Source organism: Sus scrofa, chromosome 1, assembly GCF_054392235.1.
Source record: "Sus scrofa isolate SSC_HxYL_T2T_F1_AM1 chromosome 1, Sscrofa_HxYL_maternal_Yorkshire_Landrace_v2.0, whole genome shotgun sequence".
In the NCBI taxonomy this organism is placed as follows: domain Eukaryota; kingdom Metazoa; phylum Chordata; class Mammalia; order Artiodactyla; family Suidae; genus Sus; species Sus scrofa.
Window position 1 is genome coordinate 148,943,484 of NC_139383.1, and position 11,657 is coordinate 148,955,140.

Sequence of the window (11,657 nt, forward strand, 5' to 3'; positions counted from 1 at the left end):
AAACCAAGGCCACACCCTGAGGGCCAGGGACGGGAATCTCTGCGTGGCCCTATGGTCGACCTCGCTAAACCCCAAAAGCCAATGCCCAGGGCTTCCACCCCAAACCTCCCTTTCAGGGTTGCTGAGGACTAAGGGAGTCACTGGTCCCCCGTGTGGTGGTGGGGGCGGGCTCTGGAGACAGAGGGAGATCCCGGTTCAAACCCTCCCTCTGCCAATCGCCCTAAAGGCCTAGGGCAGTCTTCTCAAGCTCCAGGCACACAACAAGGGTAAATTAAAGTATAGGTCTCTATGTCCCAGCAGGGAGTGCGTGTGTGTGTGTGCGTGCATGCGTGCGTGTGTGCATGCATGTGTGTGTGTGTGTGTGTCCAGGAGGTGCCCACACAGGCCTGCAACAGCAGGTGGTAAGGATGTGTTCATGGGCTGCCTCTCTGCTATGGAGAGGAAGGCGTGAGCATGAAAGGCCCTTGGGGGCAACACCTCTCAAGGGTGGGTTAGGGGAAGTGCCTGAGCCAGGTCCTGGCCCAGGCCTCCGGTCCTTTCCTATTGATGCTTCTTAGGTGACATCCACAGAGCAGGGCTGCAGACTCCTGTCTTTCTCTCCCTCTCTCTCTCTCACACACACAAACACACATGCAAAGAGCTGGCACACTTTCCCTCATGGTGGTACCATCGGGGCTGGGGGTAGTGTCGGACCCTGGTGGGGCAGCCTGTCTGTCCTCCTGTTTACCTCCGCTCACGCCAGTGTGGAGACCTGGCCAAGAGGCACAGCCTTGTCCCTCTTTAGCTCCTGCACACAGCTGTCCCCAACACAGGGACTAGAGCTGAGGGGCCCAATTCCCTGGGCAACAGGACCCTAAAGAGGAATCCCAACTGCTTGAAGCAGGGCAGGGGGTGTATAAAAATCATGATTGGATGGCCCCCTCCCTACCCGCTCCTGCCCCTCAAGGTCAGCAGCTGCCCCAGAGGACCTACATGTTAAGGGAAGGTTGGTGGGTGGACCCTGAGCAGGGAGAATGTGGAGGTCAGAGTGCAGGGGTCCCTCTCAGAAAGCAGTGCCTCCCCAGGCATCCTTAGAGCCCAGAAGGAGAGGGTGGCGCCCTTGAATAAGAACCATGGCTGGGCCCTGCCTCTCCCACAGCAGAGAAATAACCAGCCAACCATGGTAGGCAGCTGCTGGGGGCTTGGCCAAAAAGACCTGCTGTTTCCCAACATAAAAGAATTGCCCTCCCTCCCCCAGCCCAGGAGAAGGGAGTTGAGAGCCTCTCTACCTTCCTGCAGTTTCTCTAGGCTGGCAGGCGCAGTCCCTTCACCCTCGGCCAGAGGGCGCCCTGCTCCAGCAGGCCCAGCCCCTGCCCTCCTGCCTGCCCCGCCAGCCCAGCCTCCAGGGACGCAGAGAAATGGAGGCCCCTGGGCTCCTGGCCCTCTGAGAAGAGTTTGTGGGCTTGATGAGTTTACTTTACCAAGTATCCCCAAGTATGACCCCAACTAGGGAAGAAGGAACCCTTGTGGCTGTGTGTGGACATGTGTAAACAGAGACACCCAAGCCACTGGGCAGGCGGAGGCCCAAAGGATCCCCAGTGTGCCTGGGGTTGGGGTGTGGGGGGAGCAGCTGGAGGGGAGGCCAGGAGACTTTCTTCTCTGGACTTCTCGGAACTTTCTTATGGATAGTATGCTTTCCTTTGATCTAGAAATATTTGTAAAAGTAACTTGGTTTTTCTGCATATGCCACAGGCTTGTGAAGAGTATTTTCTATGTGTATGCATGTGTGTGTATGTGTGTATGCATGTGTGTGTATGTGTGTGTGTATGTGTGTGTGCATGTGTGTATATGTGTGAAGTGTGTATGTGTGAGTGTGGGTGGGTGGGTGGGGGTGTGGGTCTGGGGGGGGTGTGCAGGTGTGTGTGTGTGTGTGGTACAGGGATGTGGTGTGTGTACATACTGGTGTGGTGTGTTGTATATGACATGTGGCTTTGTATGTGTGTGTGTGTGCATACACATGCTTTCGTCTCTGGCTTGTGGCCCAAGTGCAGGCCCCAGTAGGGCCCTGCGTCCACTCTTGGGGGTTGCACTGGCTAAGTGTCAGAGGCACATTGGAAACAGGAAAAAAAAAAAAGTGGAGGGGAAGTCTGGAAACCCAAAATCTTTCCCTGTGAGAGTCTCAACACAATCAACTTCTGGAACCATAAAGTCTCCACAGTCCTCACGGCTGGGACCTACTAATCCTTGCACTGTTCTCAGCTATACATCAGAGCTTCTCAGCACCAAAGCTGGAAGCATATCTGCAGTTCGTCCCTATAGACACTGTTCTGCAAAGGACAGCCTGCCCCTTATACCACAGCCTCTGAGACACCTCGGGCCACTGGGGGCTCTTGGGACCTCAGGATCTGTATGGGTCCCCTCATTCCAGCATGGCAGGGGAGAGCCAAGAATGGCTGAGGATACTGAGGGAGGCAGGTGAGTCTAGGAAATCAGGGTCCCTCCACTGAAATAAGTGGCCCTCTGAGCTCAACCTTGAACAGGACTCGTTAGCCCAGCCTCAGTGAAAAAAGCAGGAGGGGGCAGGGGCCTCCCCATACTTTGTGGCCCACTCACTGGTGGACCTGTGAGGACTGTCCCACAGGGACCAGGAACGGAAGAAGGCACTGGATAGGCCTGGCCAAGGCCAGGGACACAGCTGGCCTGTGGCTGGGGCAGATTAGGAAGGAAAGCTAATGAATGGTGTGTCCCACTCTGTTTTCCAAAGATGGCCAAAACAGCATTTCTCATCTGTGCTTTACTGCCATTGGCCTTGACGGTCCTCCCTTGGAGGTGGGGGTATCTATGCCCCCTCCTTGGAATCAGGGGGGCCTGTGACTTGCTTGTAACCAAAGCAATGATATTGTGTGACTTCCAAATCTCATTCGGAAAAGGCAGAGAAACTGGGCATTCACCTCTGGAGCCCTGAGCTACCAGGTGAGAAGTCTAGGATGGGGCTGCCATGTTGTGAGGAAGCCCAAGCCACAAGGAGATGCCGTGTGTTCCTTCTCTGACCAGCAGCCCCAGCTGAGGTCCCAGTCAACAGCCAGCATCACGTGGAAGAAGCAAGAGGGAAGTTGCCTTCAGATGATTCCAGCTGTTTGGTCACTCCAGCTGGCCTGTGGCTGGGGCAGATTAGGTATTTTCTATGTGTATGCATGTGTGTGTATGTGTGTATACAGATTAGGTATTTTCTAGGTGTATGCATGTGTGTGTATGTGTGTATGTATGTGTGTGTATGTGTGTGTGCATGTGTGTATATGTGTGAAGTGTGTTTGTGTGAGTGTGGGTGGGTGGGTGGGGGCGTGGGTCTGGGGGGGGTGTGCAGGTGTGTGTGTGTGTAGTACAGGGATGTGGTGTGTGTACATACTGGTGTGGTGTGTTGTATATGAGGCCTCGGACTTTACAGGATAGAGACAAAGCCAGCTTCCCGTCCCCTGTCCAAATTCTAGAGCTACAGACCTATGAGTATAGGAAGCTGGTTGTGTGCTGCTAAGTTCTGGGGTGGTTTGCTATGCAGCAACAGAAATCGAAACAAGTAGCCAAGAAAAGTGTTCTGAAAGCTCTGTCAACCAAACCTCCTGCCCCTTGCCTTTCATGGATGCTGCCAGGACCTGAGAGGCCACCGGTCCTTTGGAAAGCCACCCCTTCTCTAGCAGATAACGACCCAGGCTCAGGGCCATGGGAGCTGCCTCTTACAGGGCAGCTTTACTGTGAGCCCCATGCCCAGGCGCAGCAGGCCCTGCCAGGCAGAGCTGGCCAGCATCTTCCCAAGCCCGAGAAAAGCACTGGCAGCAGCTAGTTGGCTGTTCACTCTGGCTGAGCTCCAGGACTGGATTTGCGCTCAGTGTTTCTGAGCATGATGGATGAATGAAGCTGAGTCGTGGGTTACTATGGCAACCACGTCCTTAGGAGGGACAGAGGCAAAGCACTGCTGATGCAGAAAGGTGAGCTGGGAGGCAGGGAGGTCCTTCTCTTTGCTCCTTGTTCCTGGCCTGGGCTTGGCTCTCCTCTCCATAGGCTACTCAAACTGCCTGAGACTGGACTGACCGAGCAGAGGTTTCTAATAAACGGTAAGACAGCAGGTTGCTGTGTCTGCAAAGGTGGAACTGAGCAGGGGGCTGGTCAGTCTGGACAAGTGCACCCAACTCCAGGAACCAAACAGGGGCCCCCGGCACTCAGAAGCCCATTTTGGTCTCCATCATATGATCTGTTCCCAGGCAAAAGGCCCTGGGAACCCTGCAACCCAGATGGCACTATTCTTCTGCTGTGCTGCCCGCCAGGTTTGGCCTCCCAGAAAGTGCAGCCGGAAATGACCTTGGTCCTCTCTGACCCCATCATGCACCCAGGAAACAAAGGCCCAGAGGAATAGCCAACCCAAAATATAGCATCACCAAGGGCAACCTGGCCTGAGAAGACACTGTTGTTCATCACAGCAGGGATGGGTGTTTGTTTGGTTTGAATTTTTTTAAGCCAGAACCAAATCAGCTTTTTAAAATGCTGCTCCAGGACTCGGCACTCCTTGGTGACAGCCTGAAAGAGCAGATCCAGGCAGAGTCTACGCATCCTGTCAGAAAGCCTCACAGCTGCCCAGAGCCCCCCAGCGCAGCTCCTGCCAGAGACCAATGCGTCCAGCCGGTGTTTGTCTACTTTCCGTCGGCAACTCTTGTGGAGGAATGAAGTTAAAGATGGGGTTTTTTGCCTGCAAAGTGACACAGTTGCTCTCTGTTCTCTGAAAAGTTAGAAATCTCAGCGAGAGGGGTCGTTTGTCATGATTTCATGTTGTCGCTTCTGTTCAATGAACTGTCACATCAGACCAAAAAGCAGCACTAATCTGGCTATAGGACACAACTCCATACTTCTTGGCAAGGAATGGAGATGATGATGGCAGAATTCCAGCTTCCCCTGTTTCAAAAGAATCAAGTCAGCAAAGTTCTGGCTGCAGGTACCCTCCACGCATTAGTCCTCAGCACCTAACTGGGGTAAAGCGACTGGGGCTTACTGCCTCTCTTGATGCCCAGCGCCCCCCAGGCCCCAGGCGGAGGCAGATGTCTCTCCTGATCTTCACTACTCTCCTCAGGCCCCACTTCTGCACCTGGACTTGTTGCCATGTCTCCAAGTGCCTCTGTGCTTGCCCTCCCACTGAGGCACCCCTGGCTCTGAAGGAGAATGCGGGGTGGCTCATGGGCATCCTTCTCAGGGATGAGGTGGGGAGACACGGGGCAGCCAGGCAGCAGGGGCCAGAGCTGGTGTGATGTGACCTCCTCGCTCCCTCCCCCACGCCCAGGGCAAGCCTGGGGACCCAAGACACATCTGCTAATGAGGCCTTGGACATCTAGTCATTAAAGGCATTACTTCTTGCCAGACCAATTAAAAAAAAAAAAAATTTGAAGATTGATAATATTGGAGTTCCCGTCCTGGCTCAGTGGTTAACGAATCCAACTAGGAACCATGAGGTTGCAAGTTCGATCCCTGGCCTTGCTCAGTGGGTTGAGGATCCAGTGTTGCCATGAGCTGTGGTGTAGGTCACAGACGTGGCTCAGATCCCATGTTGCTGTGGCTCTGGCGTAGGCCGGCAGCTACAGCTCCGATTCGACCCCTGGCCTGGGAACCTCCATATGCTGTGGAAGCGGCCCCAGAAAAGGCAAAAAGACAAAAAAAAAAAAAAATTGATAATATCAAACTTATTGAGGATGTGAGGAAAATTTCACCCTCCATACACTGCTGAGAGAAGGAAATAAGTACAGCCACCCTGCAGAACAAACATTTAAAGCCATGTACCCTTGGACCCCACTGTTCCATTTCTTCGTATTTTTCTCTAAACAATATGTTAAGGTACTGCTTGTGGAATAAAAAAAATAATGATAAATAAGATAAAATAGGACAAACAGAATTTTTTTAACTGTCAGGGTTTTAAACAACTGAGGCACAAAGACACACCCTATTATTATTTATTATTATTTTAACACTCTGGCTATTATTATTATTATTGTTATTGTTATTTTGCTTTTTAGAGCCACACCCATGGTATATGAAGGTTCCCAGGCTAGGGGTTCAATTGGACCTACAGCTGCTGGCCTATACCACTCTGGATATATATATATTTTTTTAATCTGAAAGTTATAAGTGTTGATTAGGATGTGGAGCCATTGGAAGCCTTGTGCACTGTTGCTGCGAAAAACAGCATAGCAGTTCCTAAAAAAAAAAACCCACATAAATTTACCATATGATTGAGTGATTCCATACCTAGGTATATACCCAAAAGAACTGAAAACGGGAACCAGAGCAGCTATTTGTACACCTGTAGTTGAAAGATGGAAACAACCCTAGTGTCCATTGACAGATGAAAAGATACACAAAATGTGATATGTTGGAATAATACTCTGCCTTAAAAAAGAAAAATTCTGGGACATGGTACAGTAAAACTTGAAGACATTACACTAGATGAAATAAGCCAATCACAAAAGGACAAATACTGTATGATTCCACTTAGATGGGGTACCTAGAGTATTCAAATTCATGAAGAAAGAAAATTGACTAGAGATTACTAGGGACTGGAAGGAGCAGGGAATGGGTAGTTAGTGTTTCTTAGGTACAGAGTTTCAGTCTGGGAGTTCTGGGGACAGATGGTGGTGATGGATGTCTCACATTGTGCATTTTGAGTTCTTGCCATGGAACTTTACTTTTTTTTTGTTAAATGGTTAAAATGGTAAATTTTGTGTTATGTATATTTTATGATAATAAAAAAAATTTAACTTATGAAACAATCTTACTTCTGTAAATAAACTTTCTGGGAACTCAGGAGGAAGTCAAAACAAAAGAGTGTGGTTTTGCAACACAGCAACCACAGGATGAGGAGGGGCAGACCCATGCTTGGCCTCCCCTCACTGCTGCCCAGACTTGCCCAAGGTTGAGTCCGAGAGAGTCTAGGCAGAAGAGTATCTAGGCTAGGGGTCCCTCGGTCTGTGTCCTTCATTTCCATAGCCTACAGGAGCCACAGGCCTTCTGCTGAGACCCAGGTTGGGACTTCATTTATCCCCTCCCTTCATTTATCTGGGTCTACCAGATGTCTCTCTATTGGCAGCCTAGTGGAATGCAAAGAGCAAGATCTGAGGGGTCAGACTCTAATTCAAATCCTGCCCCTTCTGCCAATGTGTTGACTGATGCTGATCAGGCCTGAGCTTCCTCAATTTCTTCATGTGTAAAGTGAAGAGAATACCTCACAGGACTGCAGGAAAGACTGAAGAAGAAAACGCATGTAAATCACCTGGACATAGTGGGTGGCCAGTAAAATGCTACTCATTTTCACTTGTTGATTCCTGAGTTTGGAAAAATTAATTGCATGTGTGAAAGCCAGGTGTTAGCTCCATCCCACTGCATCCCATTGATCATCCATCTGTGTACCATCTTGTCACATGGCCACCACTGGACTGAGCCCCAAGACCTTAAGGGGCAATCTCTGCTGTTGAGAACCTCTGGGTCTTGCAGCAGAATAAAGAGAATAAGTCTTACTCATGGGGCCAGCCAGTGTCCCTGCAGTAGTCACCACCTGTGGGGCAGCCATGGAGTTCATGACTAAGGCCCCACACAAGAGCACATCTGATGGAAGCAGTGCCTGGCCTCTAGAAACTTCTCCCCTCCATTTGTTTCCTGTTGCCTATTGTGCAAACAAGAAAATCAAAGCCCACAGGACACTCTATGACAGATATCGCAGCAACATTTTTCAGGATCCATCTCTTAGAATAATGGATATAAAAACAAAGAAACAAATAGGACCTAATTAAATTTCAAATTTTAAAGCTTTTTTTTTTTTTTTTTTTGGTTTTTAGGGCTGTGCTTGGGGCATATGGAGGTTCCCAGTCCAGAGGTCAAATGGGGTAGCTATTGGCCTACCCCTCAGCCACAGCAACGCCAGATCTGAGCCGCGTCTACGACCTACACCACAGCTCACGGCAACACCGGATCCTTAACCCACTGAGTGAGGCCAAGGATCGAACCTGCATCCTCATGGATCCTAGTCAGATTCATTTCCATTAAATTTATAAGCTTTTATACAACAAAGGAAGCCATTAAAAAATGAAAAAACAACCTATAGAATGGGAGAAAATACTTATAAACGTTGCTGCTGACAAGGAATTAACTTTCAAAATACACAAATAGCACATACGGCTTGATATTAAAAAAAATTTTTAAATGAGCAGAAGACCTAGACAGACTCCAAAGACATACATGTGAACAACAGGCACATGAAAAGATGCTCAACATTGCTAACTATTTATTAGAGAAACTGAAATCAAAATTACTATGAGGTATCACCTCGTACTGGTCAGAATGTCATGCATCAAAAAGTCTACAAAAAACAGATGGTGGAAAGGATGTGGAGAAAAGGGAACCCTCCTACACTGTTGGTGGGAATGTAAATTGGTACAACCACTATGGAGAACAGTATGGAGTTTCCTTTAAAAACTGAAAATAGAACTACCATATGATCCAGCAATCCTACTCCTGGGCATATATCCTGAGAAAACCATAATTCAAAAAGATATATGCACCTCTATGTTCATTGCAGCACTATTTACAATAGCCAAGACATGGAAGCCACATAAATGTCCATCAGCAGAGGAATGCATAAAGAAGATGTAGTACATATATACAGTGGAATATTACTCAGCCATAAAAAATGAAATAATACCATTTGCCAGAAACATGAATGGACCTAGAGGTTATTATAGTAAATGTAGTCAGACAGAGAATAACAAATATTATATGATATCATTTTTTTGTAGAATCTAAAAAAATGACACAGGAGTTCCCATTGTGGCGCAGCGGAAACAAATCCAACCAGGAACCATGAGGTTGTGGGTTCGATCCCTGGCCTTGCTCAACGAGTTAAGGATCCAGCGTTGCCATGAGCTGTGGTGTAGGTTGCAGACATGGCTCCCATCTGGTGTTGCTGTGGCTCTGGGGTAGGCCGGCAGCAAAAGCTCTGATTGGACCCCTAGCCTGGGAACCTCCATATGCCGCAGGTGTGGCCCTAAAAAGACAAAAGATAAAAATAAATAAATAAATGACACAAATCAACTTATATAGAAAACAGAAATAGATTCACAGACATAGAGAAAAAACTTATGGTTACCAAAGGGATGGGGGTTCAGGGGTGGGGGGGTGCCAGTAGCACAAAGAGATAAATTAAGCATTTAAGATTAACATACACACACTCCTATAGGTAAAAAACAAGGACCTACTGTATATCACAGGGATCTATACTCAAATCTTGTAATAACCTATAATGGAAAAGAATCTGAATGTTTTTGTGCATATGTGTATATATATGTGTATATGTATATATAACTGAATTACTTTACTGTACACATGAAACTAACATATTATAAATTAACTATACTTCAATTAAAAAAAAAAGTAAAACAGAGAAAACCAAAGCCTGGAGAGGTTGGATGGCTTGCCTGTGATCACACAAGGAGTAGAAGGCTCTGAGTCCAGCCAGGCCTGTCTCCAAATTCCACTGAAAGAGAATCCATGTGAAAATAGGAATCCTACACTCAGGGCTGAAGCAAAGGGCCTTTCTCTTGGGATTCAGTGAAGTGCTTCAACAAGCCTGATCTGGCTGGAAACTCCAAGGAGAAAGCTGGGCTCTTTCTTCCATCCTGCAGGTCCCTGGCTGTGCGAAAACACTTTCTAAGAGGATGAGGTCGGAAAATGCAGACTCTCCCATAGCTGGGACTTGGCTCGGCTCCCCTTGCTGGGCAGCTGGAAAACTTAGCCACTCTTGGGTCGGGGCACCACTCTCCCCTAAGACTGAATAGTCACACTTCTCAAGTGGACAGCTGTGATGCTCTTGACATACACTGGAGCTGTCACAGCTCACAGCCTCTCCCCAGGAGGGGAGCTGTGTGGTGTGGGACCTTGGCTCCTGGCTTGCCTGGCCCGCAGCACCACCCCGGCTGGCTCTGGAGCCCTGCCCCACCCTGATGGCCACAGCCTTGGTGCTGAGGGAAGTGGCGCAGACACAAACTCTCTGGTCCTCAGGAGTGGGGTCAGAATTGGCAGCTGCCCTGAGATGCATATTTCTGAATAAGGGCAGAAAGTGGGAGCAGGAAGCGATCTGGGGGCCCCTCCTCCTGCCTCCAGGCTGCCCAGAACTGATCTGCTAGGGCTGGTTGTGGCGTGCAAAGCCCAGTCCATCTGACCATGGCACACATTTCCTCTGAAGCACCACGATGGCGGATTCCACCTTCCAGGTGCAGACTCTGAAGGAGCCAGAACTCCTCCCCCACACCAAGGGTCTCCAGCATCAGGTGTGGCTGGGGTTCAGAGCAGAAGTTTGGAAAGAGCCATGGGTGTCCTTTGAGTCCCCTCTGTACCCCCCCCACGCAGACACACACGAACTGAAAGGGAAGAATTGCAGAGGGCACCTCCCCTTCACCTCAAACCTCGCAAGCAGAACCCTAAGAGGACCCATCACAATCTTCACATTGTCCTGCCATGAAGGGCACACGTGGGTCAGCACCTGCGCAATGGGCCGACACACTGCTCTGGTATAGAGTGAAGATGGGGCCAGACTGCACCCCAAAGCCAGTCTGAAGGTTAAGTATCTTAAGTATGCCAGGGCAAAGGGTTCGAGAGAAGTTGGAGGTGCCAGCCCTCTGGAAACAACATGCTCACCCAGGTCAGGGCACTGAGCAGAGCCTTCACCAGCACATGTGAGTGGGGTCCCTGAAAGTCCATGCCTGGAAAATAGTCCTTTAAAAAAAATGCTGCTGGGAGTTCCCGTAGTGGCGCAGTGGTTAAGGATTCCGACGAGGAACCATGAGGTTGCGGGTTCGATCCCTGCCCTTGCTCAGTGGGTTAACGATCCGGCGTTGCCATGAGCTGTGGTGTAGGTTGCAGACGCGGCTCGGATCCCGAGTTGCTGTGGTTCTGGCATAGGCCGGCAGCTACAGCTCCGATTCGACCCCTGGCCTGGGAACCTCCATATGCCGCGGGAGCGGCCCAAGAAAAGGCAAAAAGACCAAAAAAAAAAAAAGTGCTGCTGGTATAGGAAGCCCAGGTGAGATCGCCTTGTCCTGGCAGCAGCCTGCTCTTCCTCTCTGCTCTTGGACCAGGGAGGTCTCAGGGCCTGAGCAAGTTCATGGGTGGGATAGAGAACAGAGAAAGCACCAAAACCACACCTTCCCCTGCTCCAGGCCTCCTGTGAACACTATCAGAACAGGTGAATGTAGATTGAGGGCGTCAGGGCAGAGGATGCGGAAGGCTGAGAGTTCGCCTCCTGTCAGAACTTAACTGCTCTAGATGAGGGGTATGGGGAAGCGGGAATGGTTCTGGGATCGGGTGTCTGACAAAGGATTAATGCTGTGTGCAGGGGAATGTCTAGGTGGAGGTGAGGAAGCAAGAGTCACTGGCTTGAGCCCAGAGAGAAGGAGATGCACTGTTTTGTGATTTTGCACCTTTGTGTCTGTGCTTAGACACGAGTGTCCAGTGGCCTCAGTTTGTAACACTTCATGGGCCCAGGGACATATCATCAGGCGTTGGTGCCCCAAGTGGTGTGGTTTGTGTCTGTAGGACACTGCTGGTCAGGCTGGGAGTGCCAGGACAGCTCCCATCAACACCAAGGCCAGCTCCAG